Raw genomic sequence first — 23,901 nt, forward strand, 5'->3', positions numbered from 1 at the left:
GATTTGAATCAGGTTTATGCCAGGTTATTGTCAAATGGACCGGAAAACCCCCTTCTTTTTTAATATGTTTTAACATTTTTATAATGTTGATGCATGTGGAAAGTTCAACAGAATTGATTGCACATCATATTAAATAAAACATTTTTAAAAGAGAGTTTATATATGAGAGCTACTCAGAACAGAGCCTGCAAAGCTACAGCCAATAGCGGCCATGCAGATACTGGAGAGGGAGATGGGTATTGGGCAGTGGCGTACCGAGTGGGGGTGGGGGGGAGAAGCAAGCAGCATCCCCTGTGGTTCTTTTAAGAGCCAGATTGGGACATTTGTCAGTGGGTCTCCTCTTCCGTTCGGCACCTCAATGAGGGTGCTCGACAGGAAAGGGGCCCCGCTGGGAGGACAATGTGTGCTGAGCAATTACTGCTCAGCAAGCTTATTGTCCTGGCAGCAGGACACTGAACCCTTTCCGAACGGGAATGGTGTCCCCTTTCCGAACGGGAATGGTGTCCCGCTGCCTGGAATATGTCCCAAGGAGCTCCGGGAAGCAAAGGGTCCTCGCGTTGCTACAATGAGCCATTGGGCACTGATGGGAGGTGGGGCTATTAGCAGGGACTTTTGTCTCTTTAGAAATGTGAGTGGGGTGATAAAAAAGTGAGAAGGGTGCATAATGTTCCATGCTTTATGAAATAATGACTATGGCGTTAAAACCCAAGGTGGATTTTTTAGGCTCACAATAATCTGCATGATGCTATTGTGACTGCATGCAGGATGGGGAGAATACAAAGTCTCAATTTGTAAAATTATTTAGCAAAATGTTTGTCAATTTATTTATATGACAATGTATATAGTTCGTTTACTATGAAAGGCTATGTTTATAGTGTAATGTGGTTTGCTTCTAAGGCATTGCTAAAATAAAGTATTATTTAAGCACATGAAATGCAAATCACGATCTAAATAAATATCTATAGCAACTTAACCTAGGAAGACGCGCTCAGTTGCTTAAATTCCCGGTTTCACCATTTAACCAAAGTGGGTGATCCTGGGCAAATCATTTAATTGCACGGTGTCTTATCTGCAGCTCTGCAAGTGAGTCTGATTCCCTTCCTAGCTTATGTTAATGGATCATGCTAAAAAAAAAAAAAATCCTAATGTCTATAGAGTTGGTCCATATATAATTATAGTGCAATGTAGGTATTTTGCACCACAATTCGCCGCTTGGTTTTTACATATAGCAACTTATTCTAAAGTCACCTCCATGGTGACTCCAAGTATCAGACACTGATGCTCCTTGCAATGCCCTTTCCTGGGATGTCACTTCTGTCGTGCAAGCCATATGCAAATTAGGAGATGTACATGCATGATGCCTCAGAGCCCCGGGACACAGCTGTAATAGATGAGTTTCCTGCACCTGTAATGATTCTATGATGTGCTAAAATTCCATCTGCCACTAATGTTGCAAAAAGGAGATTGGCGCAGCCGTGGGCGCGAATGAGACCGGCGCAGGGGCGTGCGCACAAAAGACCGTATGGAATGGGGGGGGGTAGCATGACTTTTTGCGTGGTTCGCCACCACACTTTTAAAAACGGTCCTCCAACCCCACACACCCGGCAGGGTCATTCCCGGGGGGGGGGCGGGGCGTAAGAGTCAAGCTGAGGGTCTCCTCCACACTGCGCGCGCCAGCCCCTGTCCTGAGAGGACACGGTGCGGGGGCTGCTGAGGAACAGACCCCCTAGAGCTCACAGCAAATCCCGAGTTTGCGCGCCAGTCCCTGGGAGGAAAAGGTGCGGGGCTGCTGGGGAACCCCGATATCGGGGGTCGGATCCTGTGTGGTGTGGCTCTGTGGACCCCACACAAGCTTCTCCAGGAAGAGGCCCGGTCCCCTGCACCCAGCACAGCTCCCTGCTTCTGGACAGGCTCGCCGCGCCCTGAGAGAGGCGAGACAAGGCAACGCCCGGTCGCAACACGCTGCGCGCCTGGAGAGCCGCGGGCAGCAGCAGAAGTGGGCGGCCACAGCCCCATCCCCGCCCCCGCACCCCTGGCATCTCCAGACACATCCCCCGACTCCCCCTTGCGCCGGAGCAGGTCTGAGACGGGGCCGCCGTGTACGGGGAGGCCCCCGGCACCATTTCATCTCGCCACGGGGAACCCGCGGGACGCTGCGCCGCGCACCCAACGAGCTGCACTTGGAAGCCGCGGAGGCGCAGTGCCGTCCGGACATGGGACCTTCAGAAGAGAAGGTAAACCAGCAGCCCCTCCCCTCTCAACTCTCTCAAGCTACCCACTCCTTTCCCGTCACGGAATCAGCCTTTTACCCCTGTGCAAGACGAAAAAAGCATACATGCCCCCGTTCCATTAGACTGCGGATAGTCCAGTCATGATTCCCCCTTGCATTCTGGGACTGGTAGTACTGGGTTTATATTCGCGAAATCCAGCAGGGCACTACACGTCCAAACATGCAAAGTAAAAACCAGGACTGGACTCACTTCTCCCTGATGGAATGGGTTATGTTGCTATATATGAAAATGTTCTCTAAACAAGAATCTCTCAACTTGTTTCTTGCGCACTAACCCAATTCGCTTCGGCCGTGCTACTGTAATCATGTTTTTCACTTTGCATTCTGGGACATGTAGTTCTGGATTCGCCATTATAAGCGAAGTTCTACAAGTATCCAACACAGAACTCGGGGAGCCTCCCTGTAAGGGAATGGGACACGTTGGCAAGTGTGGTTTCTGCAAGGCCTGAGCTATCGCACAGTCCTCGAGTTGTTCCATGCACTCTGGTGTCGTAGTTTTGCGCTTATTGTTATACACGCGGGGGAGGGGGGGTTGCAGATGGGGAGGTTTGGGGTGGGGGGCGGTATTACGTGTCCTAGGAACCGGAATGCGTGGGCTACTGGAGCCCGATACTGGGCCACATGTTGGAATACTATGTTTTCCAGAGACGAGACCCCCCTGTCATTTCTCCCTTTGCCCGGTTCTTGTCTCCACGCCCCTTTCACACGGACCCTCACTACCGCGCCCCCCCTGTAGCCATACAATGAATGCATTGTATTAATAACTATGTTTGTGCACACCGCTTAAGTGGGCCAGGACAGAGCTCTACCCCGAGTAGCCCCTGCCACCCAACCTGCTCAGCAACCCCGTTTAAGCGAGCAGCGCTGCATAGTAAAAGGGCCGCTTGCAGGTGTAGGCACTTCGGATTAGAACAAGAAGAGGCAGTGCCTTTCCACTTTTCTAATCCGATGTGCTGACACGTGCAGGTAGCCCTTCAACCATGCAGCGCTGCTCGGTTAAAGGGCTTACTGTTGCGTGTTGGGTCTTTACTCAGAAAGAAGAGGAGGGGCTGGATAACCCCCTGCGCCCCCTGATCTTAAGTAAGCGCTTTCACTCAAGGAGCCAAGTGGTTAAAGGGTTAATAGTGCTGTGCTGTTGTCTGCTGCCAGTGTTGTACGATATCCTGCATCCCCATGGCAGCATGAGGGAGGCAGTGTTCGGCAATCTTCGGAGTCACGCTCACCCAGTAGCCCGCCCTCAGAACTACCAGGTGGGCGTGGCTTCAGGGCCTTCACTCTGTCCACCCAGTAGCCCGCCCTCAGAGCTACCAGGTGGGTGTGGCTTCAGGGACTTCACTCTGTCCAACCAGTAGCCTGTCCTCAGAGCTACCAGGTGGGCGGGGCTTCAGGGCCTTCACTCTGTCCACCCAGTAGCCTGCCCTCAGAGCTACCAGGTGGGCGTGGCGTCAGGGCCTTCACTCTGTCCATCCAGTAGCCCGCCCTCAGAGCTACCTGGTGGGCGTGGTGTCAGGGCCTTCACTCTGTCCATCCAGTAGCCCGCCTTCAGAGTTACCTGGTGGGCGTGGCTTCAGGGCCTTCACTCTGTCCATCCAGTAGCTCGCCCTCAGAGCTACCTGGTGGGCGTGGCTTCAGGGCCATCACTCTGTCCACCCAATAGCCTGCCCTCAGAGCTAAAAGGTGGGTGTGGCTTCAGGGCCTTCACTTGGTCATGGGAAGCCGAATATCATACTGTGCGGTATAATATACGGCTTCCCGTGGTAGAATGATGGAACTGGGGACTGCTTTTTGTAGGCATGCCGTTGTAAGTTTCAGGGCCACACGTGTGCGGTTCTTGTCCCAGGGCTAAACAGAAGGGGGGGGGGGTGTTGCATGGAGACGGCTACACTACCTCTGAACTGCAAGCCCGTTACTCTGCCGACAGATCTGAGTCTGCTTACTATGAAACCGTTTAAATCAAGAATTGCCTCTAAGAGTTGGACCAGACATGGAGAGCAAGGGTACCAGGAAAAGCCCTTAAAAAAAACAGTGCGCAGGGACTAGAACATTATGTCTGCACGCAATACCTTTTACTTAAACTCTGCAAGCTAGTCTTGGAGGAAAGATGGGGGCACCAAGCAAGCTCTGCAACAACACAATCTACTGCCAAACGTCCAAATCCAGGTCAATGCAAGAGTTGTTTAGCTCAGTTTGTACATGTGTATTTATAAACCAGATATGAACTTATCGTTTTATGTTAACAGGACTCTGCGGCTGTATAGCCCTGGTGCGTAGCTGATGGGTTCTTCCCAGCCGTGTTTGCTGTATACTTTGCTAGTAAGCAATAAGGACAGCACATTAGCAGAGAATCGGGGATGGCAGCAGGGCCTTTCAACTCTTTCAAATGAAAGGGGCCTCGAGCCTCATGGGGCCCCCAGCAACAGCCCTCATATTGCCACTCGGCAGTGTAATAACACAGCAATATATTCCTTTAGATCTTGCTCACTTTCTGGGTCTTACAGTGTGCGCTTTGCAGTGCTCGCCTTACAAGCTGCTGCTGGAGCCCGTCCTGCTGTCACTTCCATTGAGGAAAACAGAAATATTATCACCTACTTTCAACTCTGTTTCCTCCATGCCAGCCACTTTCTTATGAAGAAGGATCATTCACAACTATTCAGCGGTCATTCAGTGGTACAGCTCCCTGCTGGCTCGTGATAATTGGCAGCTATTAACCTTATCGTTATCTCCAATATAATGTATGCCCTCCTCACCACAAGAGCCTCAGCCCCCAACCATCATGTTGAAATGGTCCCCCACACATCTTCACCCGGGCCTGCAGAGAATATTCCATTATGTTTAGAGAGGACATTTTATCAGACCTATATGCACAAAAGAATGGTGCCCTGGCAAATCCTGACCCAACCGCATGTCACAGCTTTGAATACTATGCACATGTACCAGAGGTGCAGCATTCATACACTTACAGGAGCAGTACAAACAATTTTGATAGTGGGGGTGCAACATATCATGGCCTGAACGAACCTACGGTAATTCGCATCTCCTGCCTCGCTGGGGTTAATTCACACTAACACAAGTGGTCATCCTGTTTTATATTTACTCGAGTCCCAACCAATGTAGAGGCACCATCTATCCCCTCCCTGAACACCCCCATACCTTTTCAATGTGGGGGTGCAAGGTATCAAGGCCTGAACGCACCTTTCGTAATTTGCATCCCTTTCGTCTCTGGGGTTAATTTACACTGACACAAGTCGTCGTCCTGTTTTATATTTACCCTGGTCCTAACCGAAGTAAGGGCACCATCTAGCCCCTCCCTGGACACCCCATACCTTTTGATTGTGGTGATGTAACATATCTGGCCTGAACGCACCTATGGTAATTTGCATTCCATGTCTCCCGGGGGTTAACTCACAATGACACAAGTGTTCATCCTGTATTAGGTTTAATCTGGTCCCAACCAATGTAGAGGCACCACCTAGCCCCTCCCGGAACACCCACATACCTTTTTGTTGTGGGGGTGCATGATATCATGGCCTGAATGCACCTATGGTAATACACATACACTGTTTTTCTAGGGATAACTCACAATGAAGCAAGCGGTCATCCTGTTTTATGTTTAATCCAGTCCCAACCAATGTGGAGGCACCATCTAGCCCTTCCCTGGACCCCCCCCATACCTTTTGATTGTGGGGATGCAATATATCGAGGCCTGAACACACCTATGGTAATTCGCATACTCGAAGGGTGTCTCACCTTCTAGTCCCTGAGCATCTCTCTCTCAGGTGGCCAGGGCATGCCCATCACCTTTGGATCCAGACCCTGGGGGTGGACCAGTGCGGGTGGATCACCTGGGTGAGGGGTCTTCAGGAAGTGGAGGTGAGACACCTGATCGTGAGATGCGGTTTTCCCCTATTCTCCTTACGCATGACCCATCCTATATTATAGGATCCTCCAACGTCCCTACCCCCGCCCCTTTTCTACACATATACTGGGCAGAGCAAGGGGGCAATATACATGGAGAAGGCCAAATCCCAGACAAGAAGACTGCATTGTGTTTCAAAGGCACCAGTGACCCTCCCGGGTGAACTACAGAGTTGGGGAGGCGAGGGCAAGCCTGTGGTATTACCCTTGACTCGTGAATAGAATCAGAAAGACAAGAAAGCCATGCACACAGCGGTGAGTTGGCGAGCGACATGAAAGGGCGTTGTGTGTTTAGAAAAGATTGATAGTGCACCAATATAGCTCATAATTGAAGGCTGCACGCATGTGAGTGAGACGCGAAGGAATGCAGACCTGTGAGGAACTTTTCCTGGTAACAGTGAAGCCTGCGATACAGAGTAGCTGAGTGGTCCTGCAAAAGGAAGTAGTCCACTCGAGTCTCCGCGAAACGTGAATTATTTGTCATAAAGCAACAAGGTGAATGAACTCTGAAATGTGCAATGAGTAAGAATAATCCCGACAAAAGGGGAAGTGATAAGGTGAAGGTTAAACGTTTGTGATTGTAATATGGAATTACCCAGACCAAGACACTCTGGGGCAAACAATACAAGAGTCTGATATAAAGGGTAAGTCAAAGTGGTCCTGTGTGGTCTATAACAAAAGCCTTGCACATTTGAAAGTCCTCAACATCAGGAAAAGGTCCGAGCCCGAACGAGGGAGACCGAAAGTGTGATAAATTAGGGGAAGGGAACCCCTAAAAAATGCAAATTAAGCTTGGGGAAGGATACCCCCTGCAAGTGCTGTGATTGAAAGGTCTGAGCCCAATCGAGGGATACCTAAGTGAACTTTTTGTTGACTTGTGAAAGAACTGGTGAAAACTAGAAGAAGTGATTAAAACGTGGAAGGCCAAGCAGGCTTCGATCCACGTTTCTGGAACTGCCTTTGTTTTGAGAACCTGAGCCAGAGTGTGTCGTCCTGTTTACGGGGACTACCTTACTCCGTTCTGTCCAATGTGGGAAGGAGAGCTGACCCAGTCACATTGATTCTTTTTGTTACAACACTGATTCTTCCTTTGTATATATATTTCCCTTTGCACACTTTTTGTATGAGATAGGGCAGGCATAGTATAGGCCATCTTTGATTTGAGAGACGGACTAGGTCTGTGTTTCTTTATTATTTGTACGGTAGAGACTACTCCCATCCTAGCTATGGGGCAAAGTAGGAGTTTTTCAAACCACAAAAACTGAATAAAGGTTTTGAAATTGAATCTATTGTGTCAGTGTCATACTTGTGATACGATGCCTCCCTTACAGCTCCAAGACCTATCCTTGGCCTTAAGCCCAGGGATGGTATTGCTGCAGCCCGTAAATGTGTACATTGGGTCCTGTCAATTGCAAGGACCATAATATGTCCAACTTTGTTTCCCTAAATACTCTACTGCTACAGCACTCTGCTACTGTAACTCCAATACTCTGCTTGTGAAAATGTTTTTGAAACAGAGAGCGGGAGGCATGTATCTGTCTTCGGCCAGTGCCTCTCTTTGGAACAGCCTTATACTTGAGCTGTACTTCCCCAAGCTCTGAAAACATCTCAAACTGTGCTTTTGTGTTCCTGTTTTACTTAATCCCTTCCTTGCTAACTCATACCACTGACACCAACACTGGTGGCTTGGTCCCTCATAAACCTCACAGGTTCCAGACCCTCTATCTGGTCGACCCAGTATACCCTGCCACTCTTCAGCACTACCCTTGCGGGTGTACCGCCAGGTGGCTGTGTACCACACCAAAGGGACTCCTTTTCCCCAGCAGTTAGTTAGTGGCCTCCCACTTTGGCATGTCGTAGTACTTTCCTTCTGGGTTTCACTTGGTAATCCTTACTCCTCTTTTCATTCATGCACTTCTTTTACTGCACAATGCATATGAGCATGTATAGCAACGGTGTTTACAATGTTCTGGGATAAGCAAGGGAAATGCATATAGAAAAGATGTGTACAACAATTTTAGGTGCAGTTGGTGTATAGAAGTTTAATATGCTGATAGGTTTATCTGTAGTTTTTTTTAACTAATTGGTTGGATATATGTGTGACTGTTTCAAAGCAGGAAATGAGGGAGTTGTACAAACATGACAGTAAAACGCGTAGAAGGGCTGTCTTGTGCGATAATGTGCACGTGTAATATGGGTTATTGAGTCTAACAACTTTACTGAAAAATGGTAAGTAGATGGAGTCTATAAGCTTATATTTATTTACTTATATTTTTTAACTGTGAAAGGCGGTTCCTAAAGGAAAACATGTTTGGCTGTTTTTTTATTTAAATTAGTTGTATTTTATTTATTTGCAGAAGAGGCCATGAAGTAATGTGCAAAGGGAAATAAGGGAAAGGGCAGCAAGCACAGCTATGGAGGGGCAGGTGAACAGGGGAAGATGTTGGGCGTGCATTAAATCTAAGGTAGGGGCAGTGTTTCTCATGCTCCTTGATTACAGCCTCGAAAGCACTTTGAAACTGTTCCCCCCCTGCAGGATGGTGTGTTGCAGTATATACAGAATACAGTTGTCTTCGAAAGATACGGATCAACAGCCTCTTTTATTGCTTGCAATGTAGCTGGTGGGATCTTGTGCCCCACAGGAGTAGCTTGTGTGGTGGCAGTATTGGTTGAAAAGATGAGGTACAGGAAGACAGCCTACTACTTCCTAAGAAAGGAACAGCCTTTCTCAGAGCATCGCAGTGGTTTGATTTGGTGTGACAGCGCATGGAGGTGGTCCCATAGGAGTACTGCGCAGGTTGTCCGCGACCGAGTACAGCGTTGCATTAAGTGCTTTTTATCTTGGTAGGTTTAGCCTTTGGTACACCCCCAACAGTGGTAAAGAACTGACACACCCATGATGGTCTCTGGGTGCTAGAGGTAGGGATTTCCTCTACCTCATCTTTCGTGTCCTCTTGATTGTTTTCTGAATTATTTTGCTTCTTCCCTTGCCTAGGCCCTCCAGCTGGTGGTGGAGGTGGTGCCGGTGGCTCCTGGGGGAGAGGGATGGCAATAGCTGATGCCATTTATGAAGATAAATAGCAGTTCTGCTAATATTCTTCCATGCGTGTGCTGTGTCCTAGATTGCAAATGGATAATCAGTAAAAATAGGTTTAGGTGATATACAAGGGTTCATTTTCAGTTTCAAACTTCCAAGATTAGATGGAAATGCAGTTTCAATATGTTCGTGAAGCACGGAACCGTTCACGAACACGTCATCATGCCGCACGCAAGGTCACATGACAACTGTCCGGAAAGTCTGCGGTGACATCGGATGTTGGTGAACATCTGCGAACACAAAAACAGTGAAAAAAGTTGCAAAAAGTGTATAGAAGTGTTACAAATGTTGCTATGAGGTGGGAAATGCCACCGTTTTAAGTTAAAACTTTGTACATCGGTTGAAAATGCAGCTATATTGGGGGTAACTATTATATTAGGAAATTATAGCAAATTAGGGTGAACTGGTAAAAACAGTGAGGTTAAGTTGCAGTAATAAAAACCTACATTCAGTGAAAAAACTTTGTCAAGGGGACGTTATGGTTACAAGTAAAACCAACAAAACAAAAAAAAGACATTCACCATTTATGGTAAGCTAAGCAACCATAACTCGCACCACCACCAGTCACTGCTAACACTAGCACTAACACCCAGGACATCAAACATGACATCACAAATGTCATTTATAACATCACTTTTGAAATCGCATATCTAGGCAACTTGTTTTTGTTCACTGATATATCTAGGCCAGGTGTTTGTTCACTGGCAGTCAGAATATTACAATTCAAAAGGTGTTGTATATCTAGACGTTAACCTAGTCATATGTTCTTATAGTACTTTCCTTAGGGTTTAGCATGAGGTTATGGTGCACATAAACGGGGCAATACAGGCCTCAAACACAATTCATTTGTATACATGATGATTAACTTGAATGTTATTGACATTTTCTGGTGATGTTTCTTTCTTTCTTCCTTACTTTAGTTTCACTGTATGTGCTTCTCATTTGTATGCATTGTGGGTCTTCATATGTATTGTTTGTACTAACACAAGTGTGTAGTAAGTCTTGAATTGTTAGCTATTTATTCCATGTTTAACATTATTGAAAACTGTGGTAAGGTAGCATTCATTATTTTACTATTGCAAATTAGGAGATTAAACATATTGTACTTCTATGGTGCATGCTGCAGCCATTGCCCAAGTGTATGGATGATTAGGTTCCTGTATTAACAAGACTCCAATATAGTGTTTTGTTTAGATGTGTACATTCTTTAATACATGAAGTACTTCATGATAGGTCTCCTAATCACCTCTGACACGTTGCTATCAACATGGTGAACACAACCCCTAGTAGGAACATTTATGACAATTTAATGTGTGATGTCATCTTTGATGTCCTGGATGTTAGTGTGAGCAGTGCATGGTGGTGGCGCGGGTTATGCTTGCTTAGCTTAGCATAACTGGCGAATTTCTGGGGGTTTTGGTTTTACTTGTAACCATAACGTCCCTTTAACAGTGTTTTCACTTTATAATATACACAACACCAAGAACATTATGGTGGGTTTAAAAAGGTTTGAAAAAAAACCTTTCACCTGAAATGCGAAAGGAGGAAAATCCATTTGAGCCTCACACTCGACAGCGCCCTAGTAGCCATCGCTGGATGTTCACGTCCAGTTCTGAGCCACAACAGCAAGGCATTGTGGGTATGCAAATTAGCCCAAATGCAGACATTTTCTCCAGGAAATTGTCTTTGTCTAAGAGGGCAGTGCTGAATAATTGTAATTCTGGGAAACACACACTATGCTTGTTTCAGTTGTCTTGCCATTTGCTGTCTTTGAAAGGGCCCTTTCTTGATCTTTCTTTCTATGTGCTTGACCCAATAAGTCTGTTTTATAACCTCTAAAACTGCCTCTAGAGGCTTCTCCTGATCCCCTCATTGTGGCAGAACCATAGTGCAGACTTTAGTGCTGTTCAATACCGGCCATGAGGTTTCTTGGGGATTTGGCAGGTTTGTTTGAGATAACAGAGCCCAAAATAATATTCAGGTGCTTCTTGTTGTAATGTGTATCTGAGTGTGGGGACATCATTGATAGTGGAACGTAGTGAGGTTAGTGGTGTGGAATGTAGTGATGTCAGTGTGTATCGAGTGTTGGCATGTTATGTTCTGAATGCAGGTTTCATGAATTACAGTTTGAGATCTTACCTGGCATGAAGGGACGTGCCGGTATTCTTCCTGGCAACTTACTTACAATAAACCTTCAAATAACTTAACTGCTGGTCCGGGTGTTCTTCAGGTACCAAGTTATTACACTGGCTACGAGGATGTGATCCTGTCGCGGAGGGGACAGCCGTTGTCCAGGATCGCCGCCCTGCAACCGTCCCATGTCCTTAAGGTGCATGCAGTTGTACCAGCTCTGAGTTTCCTAAGCCTCAGCAGGCCGGGTGCCGCCGAGATCGAGAATCCAGTGAGTCCGCTTAGGAGTAGGGCTGATTTGGGCATATGGTTCTCTGTGTTGAGGAAGAGGAACCGTGTGTGAAGGAGCTTATAGCCCGCCCTCAAGAGAAAGTGAGGGTCTGCGGCACACAGTTTCAGTGTGCGGAGTGGGAGTGAGGCTGAAGCACTCTTGTGGAGAAGAAGTTTGCGGTTCAGCCTTTGATTATGTGTGAGGCCTAGAGGTGACCAGGTTCCAGGTGCTGCACTGAGTGGTCTCTGGTGCAGCATGGACCTGTGGCGTCCGAGCTGCCAAGAGCAGGGGCATGGGGAGAGGCGGCGTCCGAGCTGCCTTGGAGGTGCTGGGTGCTGCTGGTTGGTTGCAGCAGGAGCAGATGGTGTGGCGGCATCTGAGATGCTAGGGATATGCTGTTGTCGGGTGTCAGCAGCAGCATGAGCGGAGGGCCCTGGAAAGCTTTATATATGGCCTTATGGATTCGGGGCTCTGCGCCGTGTGCTTCAGGCAATGGCGATGTGACTCCTGCGGAGTCCTGGGCAAAATGATGACGCCGGTCCGTTATCGTCATGCATTCCACCGTGAGGAGCTGGAACGCGGAAGGGAAATTGAACGTGTTGCATGTTTAACGTGGTTACGCGAGAGGTTTGTTGGAGTTCCGGGAACAGTGTCGGGACGCGTTTATGCAGTTGCGGGCCCATGAGCATCACCAAGGACTAATATCGATTTTCTACTCGTATGGTCAACAAATTGTGCATCAAGGATGAAGCGGTCTGTTAGGCAGGCAGACCTACTGGTATGGGCGGACGCTCTTCGGTGTTGCAGGATCAAGTTTGGAGCCGTGCAGAAGTTGGATTTCCTTTGCCGTCATTGGCGGTATTTATGGGAACAATTTGTTGTTTAACAGATTTCAGTGTGTTGTTGTCCCAGGTCTAGGTGTGTGAGTGTGGAGTCTAGTCTTATGTGGTAGGCCTGCTAGGAAGGGGCCTAGGTTTGTGTGTTAAGGGTCAGCGTGATCGTGTGTGGTGTGTGTGTGGTGTGTAATGTTGTGGCCCATGTGCGATTAATATTGTCGTTCCTTAACGTATTTTGTTCAATTTGGATATTGTGTATTGCTCTAACTTGATTCTCTGCAATTGGAGTATTGTGTTTTGCTCTAAGATTGCACTTGATTTTGTGCAATTAAAATGTTGTATTATCAGTGGGGGACTCAAATGTGGACCATGGATGGCTGGACTCGTGGGTTGCGGGTTCATGGTCATTGTATAAGAAAAAAGAAAGTGTACAATGGTATTGATTTCTCTAACATGATTTTCTTTTGCAGCTGGGGATTAATGGTCATTTGACCAGGACTCGTGGGTGGGTTTTGGACTCGTGGGTTGTTTGATCATATTGTTCTGGTTCCTGCCCAGTTTCTGGGTATCCCTGTGTAGTCCAGTAGAACTGGACCATAATTTCTGGTCCAGGGATTCCATTTCTAAACTGGAGTAAATTGTGTTTTTTTTTTTTTTTTTTTTTTTTTACCAGAGTATTGGTATCATCTGTTGTCTCATATGTCTCGTGTGTGGCATGAGTTGTGTGTGGTGTTATGAGGAGGCGTGGTGTGAGGTTTATACCACATTTCGCAGTTGGGAGTCTGTACTGCATGTGGTGCAATCTACCAATGGCTCGAGGCACAGTAGTGGTGTAGATGAGGTGGTGGGTGCTTTTGGGTCGCATATGTGATCTGAAATGGTGAGAGGTGTGTTGTTAAGCTGGTTATGGTTCTCTGGCTGATGCCGGGAGTCCCATTTCCATATTGGCTAGTTCCCTCTTGTGGGCTGTTTCTTTAGGGGCGTTGGCGGTCCCGTGGTGGTGCGTTGATGTTTAGGTTAGGCAGGGACTAGGGTTCCTGAGTGGTAGTGTTGGTGTGCTGTGGTGGAGCAGTTGGGCTGTACTAGGGGTCCTGAGGTTCTTAGTGGTAGTGTTGGTGTGCTGCGTTGGTGCCCTTTGGCTGGACATGGGGTCCTGAGTTGTAGTGTGGGTGTGCTGCGGTGGTGTTGTTTGGCTGGACTAGGGGTCCAAGGGTGTGTTGGTGTACTGTCAAGGGCAATTGGTTGGGACTTAGATCTCGTGTTGTGGTGGCTTAGGAGTGTGTTTTTGCGCAGTCTAGTTGGATTGTATTTTCTTAGGTGTTCTTGTTGTGTTAGGTGTGCCCTGTACGGGTGCTGATGTTGGGATGGTGTGCTTGTTGTTGCTCTTGGTGAGCTGGGTTTGTGCCCGGGGGTGGCAGCCCTGGTGCCCTAGGGTGCAGACTTGGGTGGAAAGTTGTTTGTGCACGGATGGTTTGGCGTGTTAGGTAATGTACATTTGGGGAACGCTGGAGCGTGGCAAGCTCTAGGTTTCAAGGGGCAGCTTGAAACAGTTGGAGTGCTTAGTTTATTATTTTTGTTTCTCGAGTGTATTTCCAGTTCTGGTCTTAAGGGAGGAGTTAGCCCTTATTCTACTTCGGTGGGTTCCTGATTGTTGTGTTTTGTGGGGAAGGAGTGGAGTTGGAGTAGAATGTGTCCGAGTTGGATGCGTCTTTGCTGGCACGGTTTTGGTTGTCCAAATTGTTTATAGGCACAGTTAGGGTGCGTATTCTTGGGGTGCCACGTAGATTATGCTTGTGCCATGGTTTTAGTGCTAATGGAGGCTCATTTCCGTTAGTGTCATATAATGTATGGTGTTGGGGGTGTGAGCGAGCTCTAGGTGGCAGTTTTTCTTGTCGCCAGTGGTGTTTGGTTAGTTGGTGCATTACGTGCTGGCCACACGTGTATTTAGGGGAATTGTGTTCGTGATAGTTTTAGTGGCATTCCTTCTTCAAGAAATGTAAGGAGGGAGAGGTGTTGTAATGTGTATCTGAGTGTGGTGTCATCTTTCATAGTGGAACGTAGTGAGGTCAATGGTGTGGAATGTGGTGATGTCAGTGTGTATGGGTGTGTACAGAGTGTTGGCATGTTATGTTCTGAATGCAGGTTCCATGAATTACAGTTTGAGATCTTACCTGGCATGAAGGGACGTGCCAGTGTTCTTCCTGGCAACTTACTTACAGTAAACCTACAAATAACTTACCAGCTGGTCCGGGTGTTCTTCAGGTACCAAGTTATTACACTTCTCTTCTAGGGTGACAGCATTATTTAGTAATTAGGGTATTGATTCTGCTCGCCATTCGCCACTGGAGTAACATCCGTTCAGTTGAAGGCAACTCTTCCACCTGCAGGTCAAAGGGCTCGGAAGACCCTACCACCCTTATATAGGGCTCTGTCAGTGATGTAGTACTGTAAGTGATATTCAATCAACACTACAGCTAAGTCAATGCCTAGTCTGGGATGCTGAGGAAAACCCTTATTGATGTATTTTTATATCCAGTTCAGTACTCTGGATGACAACCCTTGTATAACACCCCCCTCTTAGAATCCCCCTGAACCCACTGAGCTGAGAAGTAGGTTTGTTTTGCAAATTTAAAAGGTTTATTTGGGCAATTCAACAATATATATCTATCACACTTTATAAATAAATTGATAACTGATATCACACTTCAGAATATGACCGTGATCAACAATGGATAATGGATAATGTTACAGGAGTACACTGATTTGGTTACTTAGGAGTAGTGTAGAGGATGAGGTAGCTGCAAATGCTTGATGGTTTCAATGAAATGCAAGGTGGAATAAAATGCAGTACAGAAGATAACTTGATATGGTAATCACTTTTCCTTTTTCACTCCCCCCCCTATGCAATGTAAGAAATGGAAGGAGAGCACACAGTCTTCAAGAATCCCAACAAAATGCAATATGAAATGAAGTTCCCCCCCCAGCAAGCTTAGAGGAAAACAGGTATAGGTTTGAAACACAGGCCCAAAAATGCTTTGAATGTGATGACAATGAAGTGATAAATGTGCTAAAAATGCTTTTAATTCCCTCTAGATATTCAGGGTGAGTGAGAGATGCTTGTTGGTATTAGTTCAGGCTCACTTTAGCTATGCTCTATCAGTTATTACCAGGTTGCAAATGGATTTTAACAAAGGAAAGAATGGAGCTGCTATTTTGACAAGTGGAGAAATTGAGCCAAATTGCAGTAAATTTTGCGAGTGCGTGAATCGCAAGTGCGGTAAAAGTATAAGGAGTAGGAAGTCAGTTCTAGGTTCATTGGAAAGCCTAGCCCAAATGGTTCAAGAGATACGGACGATTTAATAAAGGTAGATTTTCGGATTTAAAGTAAAACCCAAAATGACAGGTGACAGCTTGCAGCTTCAGAATTGACAGGTGACAGTTGTGCAGTTTTACATATGACAGATGACACGATTTCTAGGAGGCTGTTCTAATTAGGCTAAAATAGTTTGGATTAGATTATTTTAACTAAGAGATTGGGTTCTGCACAGTTCTGGCGGATACTCACTCCTAATTTTGAAATGAATGGGCCTTGTCATGGATCTGATCGACTGGACTGGGCGGTTCTGCTCACAGCGTCTGGGTCAGCTCTGCTCTGCTGGTCTAGCCTCTCTGGATATGGCGGGTCAATCAGGCACCGGTTCTGCTCACAGCGGTCTGGGTCTGGTCTGTGGTTCCGGCAACAGTTCTTGGCAAAGAATTCAAACAGCTCGCCCGGCTGTTGAATAGTTTGGTTAGGTTTGCTGGATTCTGAAGGCCTACTGAGAATACTTTTGCTTGCAGTGGGCCTTCTAGGTTCAAAGTTCTGTAGTCTATGTTTAGTTTGGAAGTCTAAGTGTTGGATCTCTGGATGTGAAGTCGTCGGTCAGCATGCTCCGCAGTAAATGGAATTGAATGTCTCTACCTTTCCCAGCAGTCTCTTTTTATGGGTTTTGGAAGTGGGTGTGTGCGTGGCATAACTGAGCCTGCCCCTCTCTACTTGTCATTGGCCCAATTCTCCCCTCTCCCATGATTAGGGGAATTGGGTTGTGAGTCAGAGTGATGAGGTCTGTTTATGGGTCAGAGGATCCTCCCCTGGTCAATTTGCCTACAAATCTACATTTGATTCAAATACATATTTATCTATGTACCATTTTTCTCATATTATAGGTCCAGTTAACATATTTTCTGTAGCACCAAACCATCCGATCCCTGTCTTTGTACGATGTTGTGTCCACTGATGACAGAATTCTCCCCTTTTCATCCAGATAACGACCTCTAAACCTTTCCAGATTTTACACACGTCTGGTGGTTTTAAAACGCTGGCTTTCTGATTGTGGTGAGTACCGGTATTGCAACCATTTTTGGGATTAAGAAAATGAATTCCCCACAGTTCTGAGTTGCTTTTTGGCAATCAGCATTGCCATTCCCAATGGTTTCAGGCTACTGTATGTGTAGCCCAATGGTGGTTTTAGGCAGTGCCCTCCTTTGCTCACAACATAGGCAAAAATGGATGGCAGCCTATTCTTCATGTTTTCCCTGTGCACTCTCTGGGGAGTTCTGGCCATCATGATGTTTTCAATGCCAGTACTGCACAGTTTTATGGTAGGGCTTGGATGCATGGGTAAAAACATCCCACAGGACTGACACAAGAGCCCCTTTTCTGAACCAACAGCTATGACTATGGAGCAGGGCCCAAGTGGGGGAAGTTTGGCGAAAAGAAAATGCACTATGCTAACGTTGTCTTCTGTTGCTCAGAAAAGGCAGCCGGCCACAAATATCCACGGCAACCACTGCCACATAGAGATTGAAAAGCAACAATAGTCGCTTGTTTTCACAGCAGCCATCTTAAGGACACTTGACAGTTGTTTCTGATCTCTGATGGGATCTGAAGCCTGACAGTGGGGTGGGGCTAACCCTTCAAATGTCAGGAGAGGCTCCAACTTCAGGGACAATGGGGGAGGATCAAACTTATTTGTGTGGGGGCATCTAACATCTTTACGCCTTCTAATGACTATTCTAGTGCAGCTTTAATGTTTTGGCTCTCCATTAAGTCTGAAAGCAGCCACTTAAGGACTGTTGTGAGAATGAACCATCTCCAGTTCCCTCTCTACCCTTCTAATCACTCCCAGGGCGTGCAATTGCTAACCCCACATCACGATTTCAATTGACTACAAATATTTGCATATGAATGCAGGTGCTAACAGTGAAAGGCTTTATGCTAGTAGTTGCAGGGCCTTTGTTAACAGGGAAGCCCCAGGTGGCACCGTAGAACGCCCGTGTCCTGTCCAGTCACAGCTCTGTAGCTCAGCCAGGCAGAGTCAACATTGGCCAAAATGTCGGCAGGGACTGAAACCCGGTCAGCTCAGTGGTGCTGCGCCACAGCCTAAAGGGCCACATGGAGACTATACTGTGGGCGTCCCACTATCATCGGAATAATGGAAAGGTGTGCGTGCCGGCACGCGAGTGTCTGTATGCCCGTGCGTGCGCATGCGCGCGCAAAGCAAGCTAACAGCACACATTATAATGGGGTTTAGAGCCGGGCATTCCATGCATGCAGTAGGCAGAATGCGACCATTTTAGAAATGAGAATGATACACTCCTGCATCTCAGTCCCTCCTGGCAATGGAGGGGTTAAGTTGAGTTGCCGCCAGAGAGTGTGTGAGGGGAGCATATCCAGATGTGTGGAGTTCCCAGAAAATAACATCTGGTTTTATAAAGCGCATCGTGGTGGATTTTCCCTGCTTCCAAGTACTGCAATAGTTATTATTACCCGATATGATGTCATGCGGCTCGCTGCGTTCTGAAGGACTGAGGGCGGAGCCGGAGTTCACTCTGCCAAGGGCAGGCTCGCCCCATGGCAGGGCCAATTGCACGCTCTAAAGGACTGAGGGCGCAGCCGGAGTTCACTCTGCCAAGTACAGGCTCGCCCCATGGTAGAGGCCAAGTGCTTAACCAGCGATAAACGCAGCCCTATCGGAAAACGACAAGTCCTGGAAGCAGTTCAAAGTCTTTGCAAACCAGGCACGAGATTGGGCCGTGCAAACTGGCGTACAGCGGTTCCAGTAATGTACAGCGCCTGGCAGCGCAGGCAGATGCCCACTGCAAGAGGGCTGGGTTTGCGAGCAGTGTGGAGATGTATGTGCCCTTACCGGCAGCTGTGTTTAATCTATTACCTTTATGGAACTAGCCATTAGTATGCGCCTAACACAGAGGCAGTCACTGCATGGGGAACACAGAGGAAGTCACTGAATGAGGAACACAGATATGATATGATCGTTTATTTATATAGCGCCTACACACAAGCGCTTCAAGGCAAGGGAGGGAACAAGGGAAAATACAACCACATTCTTACAGGCCATGAACAGTAAGGATGTGAAATTAACTATCGTACTCGGCCTGACGACATTTCAGATAGTGCAAGAGCTAAGACATAGATAAGGAAGGGGGGGGGGGGGAGTGGGAAGGAAATGGAAACAGACAGGCGACTACCGTACTAGGCCTAACAACATTTCTGGTAGAGCCGGAGAAAAACAAAAGGTGAGGGAGAGGGTGCAGAAAGGGAGGGGAGGAACAAAACAAGCGACTATCATACTAGGCCTGACGACATTTCAGATAGTGCTGGAGGGGTGGTGATGAGGAAAAAAACAGTAAAGGGAGGGCGGAGAAAAAGCTGCTATCATATTAGGACCAGGGACAATTCTGATAGAGTAAGTGCATAGAAGAAAATAAGAGGAGGAGATAGGACAAGGGAGAAGGGAAAGGAGGAGAGAAGAGAGAGTAAGCAGTCAAAAAGAGTGGAGACGGAAGAGTGGAGAGCGAATACAATTGCAGAAGTCAGTAGTAACATATAATGCAAGCCAGGATACAAGATGAAGATGGGAACAGCATGATTCTGGGCCACCACGAGTACAAGATGCAAAGGAAGGCCAGCATGAGATTTGAGAAAGAGTGACGCACCGTGAATGAAATGATTGAAAAGTCGAATCCAGCATTGGCCACAAGACAGTGATGGTGAAGGAAGGCACCAAGTGGATGGGGCTTAGGCCAGGTGACCTAGATCCGCTTGCACCTGCTCCCCATCTGCAAAAGACAAGAAGCTGGAGGGCTCCTTAAGTAGGGAAGCAGAACGGCAAGCAGGAAGGCACTAGGTGGGTGTGGCTTGCTAAGTGGTGAAAAAGAGCGGCAAGCAGGAAGGCACCAGTTGGGCGGAGGAAGTCACTGCATGGGGGAACACAGGGGAAATCACTGCACGGGGAACACAGAGGCAGTCACTGCACGGGGATCACAGAGGCAGTCGCTGCATGGGGATCACAGAGGCAGTCACTGCATGGGGAACACAGAGGCAGTAGTCACTGCGTGGGGAACACAGAGGCAGTAGTCACTGCGTGGGGAACACAGAGGCAGTAGTCACTGCGTGGGGAACACAGAGGCAGTAGTCACTGCGTGGGGAACACAGAGAAAGTAGTCACTGTGTGGGGAACACAGAGGAAGTCACTGCGTGGGGAACACATAGGAAGTCGCAGCATGGGGCCTTCCCGAAGAAGCACTGAGGAGATTGGAGTTACTCCTGGAGAATGCCATCTGATTCACAAAGAATGTACTATGAGTTACTCTGACTTACTCCTGATTTACTCCTTGTAATACCCCTCACTTGCTCCAAAAGTTGGCTAAGTTGGAGTTACTCACAGAGTGGGTGGGGGGTACGATTCACAAAGAAGTTACTGTGATCAACTCTCAATTAGTCATGGAGATGGGTCTTCGATTCGCAATGTAGTTGCTCTAACTTACTCCTGATTTACTTGTAGGAATGGCTATTTCACAGAGTAATTCATGGCTAAGTCATAGTTACTCAAAGTAACTTCTTTGTGAATCTGTCCCAAAGTGTTTTGCTTTTTATAATTTGTTTATTTAAAAACACCTTTTATCCACAACAAAAGCATGAGAAGTCACTACATGAGTTCTCATGGAGATGAACATACGTCGTGTTTTAATTATTGAAATACTGAGGCGCCTAAGAACCCCAAAGATGTCTATGCACAATTTCAATAAACATTAGTAATTTGCTTTGGCCTGATGAAGGGGTCAATTCCAAAACATGCAAGAGCTTTTGGTTTCTGAGACAAAACATGTGTCGACATTCACCTCTTGCAAGGTAAGTAGTAGACCTACTCTTGGAACGCTGGGATCAGAAAGATGAGCCCGTCATGGCAGAAATGAGAAGCGAAACAAGAGATGCGAGTACATCCTCCGCCTGAAGGGTCCCTGTACATGTCGCCACCGAGCAACACAATAATATTTCACTACGCGCTGTGCTCTGTTTACACCTGAAAATTGGTGGAAAAAAAAAATCAGAATTGTGGCTTATGTTAATATGATTAAGCATTGCTTTTTATAAGGTAGTGTGGAGGAATTTGTAGAAAGATTAGAATCAAATCCCTCGGGATATTTGTCTTGGGGGGGGGAGGTAGCTCAGGGGCAACACGCTTCCCTCGAAAGCAAGACGACACAGAGCAACACAGGTTTGATCCCTGGGTCCGTGCTTAGAAACCTCTGGGTATTAAGTGTGTTATAAATAACCAATTACAGTTCATTTTCAAATTTTGAGGCAAGAAAAATTGAGTATTGCAGCACAAATATGCACATTTTGCAGCATTTATGCTTAGTTAAAATTCTTAAAGGTACCTAGATAATGTACAGAATTCCTTATTGTGCCTGTGAATTGGAAAGAATGGGAGTCCCTCTTATAGGTGAAGTGTGGGGCCCAGGAGTGTTGCTAGGTCTGGAATAGGTCAGGCGCTACGCTAAAGTTGAGACTGTCGGTACTCGGGGCTAGCTTGCCTCTTGGATCTAGCTCCTGGGATTCTATCAGGGGCCACAACCAGAAGACCTGGTACTATAGCCCCCTCAACCCCCCCTAGCAACGCCTCTGGTGGGGCCACTGGTGTTCTGGGTACAGGGTATCCATGACACCTATGTGATCAGATGAATGATAACGTTTAATAATGCCAAGTTTTGTTATTTTTTGTTTTGTCTGAGAACAAAAGGACAATAAGCTGAATGCCGTGCAAGCTAAAATAGATTTCTGATCTACCGGTGCAGGCAGGGTGACATAAAATGGTTCCCCATCAGTCTGCATCAAACAAAACTGAAGTACTGTGGCGATGCCAACTAAAGTAGCCAGAGGCAGACTCCATGGAACCAGCTGGCAAGAATGGCGAGGAACAACATGTAGAAGTGCAGGATGAAACAAGTTCAAACGGGTTACTGGTTCATCTTGGAAACTGCCCAGACATGTTGGGCACCCTGTCCTAGCGGCTGCTCAGAAAAGTTGGAAAAAAACAGCTGTAGCAGCCAGTGCCCAGCTTCCACTGGGCACATTTGGCAGCAGGAAGCCAACTGAGATTTGATTGGTGGAGCAAACTACCAAAACCACAGTGTGTCTGGGTTCGGGTTCTGGGAGTTGAATCTTCCCAGAGATTGCAACGGTCATGATGTTGGGGCATCCTGATTGCCTTCACCTGTCCTTATGCTCTGGATTGGTCCCGTTCTCCGCTGCTTACCGTAAACGCCTCAGTTGAGCGCGTTCCTTCCAGTGGAGGAGCAGAGGCGTAGACAGGGTATGGCCTGAGCGAGCAAGGCCCACCCAAAATCTGTAAATGCCCACTCTGCCGCACAGTGTGGCCATTTACAGATGTTAATGCCACTCCGGTGGGCCCAACTGCATTCACTTCAGGCCCCGCTTGATAGACAATCCTGGCTAGGCCTCTCCTCCACAGATCCTCCCCACCTAAAATGTGTCCTACAAATACTGTTAAATTCTTCCACTCCATGCCCATGCGGAATGGGTTAAACCTCCAAGCCAAAAACGTATTGAACATGGTGCCCAGAGCTGACCTCCACACCCCAATGTGGCTGCAGTCACCAAGGGTTGGATCTGGGTGACTTGACGAAGACGTCACTGGTCCAATGAAACGATTTGTTGCCCTTTGTCCCGCCCATCCTACCAGACAGAGTTGTCAACTGAATGGCTGGGTTAAAAGATAAAGAATACCTCCTGCTGTAGTTAAGATGGAACTCCTGGAGGCCATCTTGTTGGCCCTAATCCAGCAGGGAATATATTGAGCTAAACACACTGCCGCTAGGAGTGGGAATCCTAGGGCACTCTTCTGGGTAGTTGCTGGTAAAAGCTCAGGGGACAAACAGGTGTGTATGTTTGTTTCATTCCCTCTCAATCATGTGTTTTGATGATTTTAGAAACCTTCCATGTAGGGGAAGCATAGCCTGAATGGTGATGGCCAGTTAGAGAGGGTGCGAGCAAGCAGGGTTTAACAAAGGCAATTATAAAAGAGTGGGCGAGTGGATTAGAGAGAACTTGGAGGTGGGCTTTGACTTAGTCAAGGTAAAGGGCCAGCCAGTCAGGTTAACATTCTGTGTTTAGTGAGGGACAGTGCCGCAGGAGAGGAGGTGCAGAAATCATGAAGTGTATAAAAGAGTGGGCCAAAGAATAGGGGTCACCGGGGAGTGCAGAAGTGTCCAGAATGGAAGAAAGGGAGATCTACAAATAAAGTTTGTGAGTGAGGCAGGTTTGTAGGTTATGTGTGGTCAAGAGGGTGCAGTCAACTTTTGGCTGGTGAAATGGGTACTATTAGAGAGATTGGGGTCATCCATTATTACAGCAGAGATCTTGAGGAGTGTTGGTTTCAGCAAATTGAGGTGGGTGAAGAAAAGGTTAAGGGTGCCGGCCCGTCGTGGAGAAGGAGTATAGTAAGAGGAGTGGGAGCGGAGAGTTGGACAGAAATGAGTTTGTAGTCCCCTTTAATTCCAGAGCATTGCCCAATGTCTGCATTGTTTCTTACTTGGCTAATCAGTCGCTCCTTCTCTGACAGATCAGTCGCTCATTCTCTGCCAGATCATTCTCTAACAGTCGCGTGATTGGGGGTCTCCTCAAAGATCTTACTTTGGCATTTCATATTTACATTCTAAACCATATAACCAGTACTACAGACAAGGGGTGTGTTGGCTCATCTTTTACTCCCTAAAATAGGCAAATACGCCTCAAAAATAAAAACGGGGATCAAAAATACTCCCAACAAAAAATAAGAAGCAGACACTTCTGACCTTCTGCTCCTGCTTTCACCCACACAGCTCCATGGATATGTTTGGACCGGTAGTGCAAGCAGACACTTTTGACCTTGTGCTCCTGCTTTCACCCACACAGCTCCATGGATATTTCTGGACCGGTAGTGCAAGCAGACACTTTTGACCTTGTGCTCCTGCTTTCACCCACACAGCTCTATGGATATGTTTGGACCGGTAGTGCAAG

At 47.1% G+C, this 23,901-nt stretch overlaps 1 protein-coding gene across 2 annotated transcripts in view; it reads left to right on the forward strand.

Annotated features, from left to right (window-relative positions):
• Positions 1 to 1,703: 1,703 nt before the first annotated feature.
• LOC138563807 (beta-1,3-galactosyltransferase 5-like) overlaps positions 1,704 to 23,901 on the forward strand; it is a 325,373-nt gene continuing 303,175 nt past the window's right edge. Inside the window, exon 1 of one of the 2 annotated variants that reach the window (XM_069642868.1) lies at positions 1,704 to 2,234. The gene's annotated coding sequence lies outside the window, so the exon portion shown is untranslated. The remainder of the gene's footprint in view (positions 2,235 to 23,901) is intronic. The other variant, XM_069642865.1, reaches the window with a different exon arrangement.

This window comes from Ambystoma mexicanum, chromosome 1p (genome assembly GCF_040938575.1).
Source record: "Ambystoma mexicanum isolate Mex_15411 chromosome 1p, UKY_AmexF1_1, whole genome shotgun sequence".
Classification (NCBI taxonomy): Eukaryota; Metazoa; Chordata; class Amphibia; order Caudata; family Ambystomatidae; genus Ambystoma; species Ambystoma mexicanum.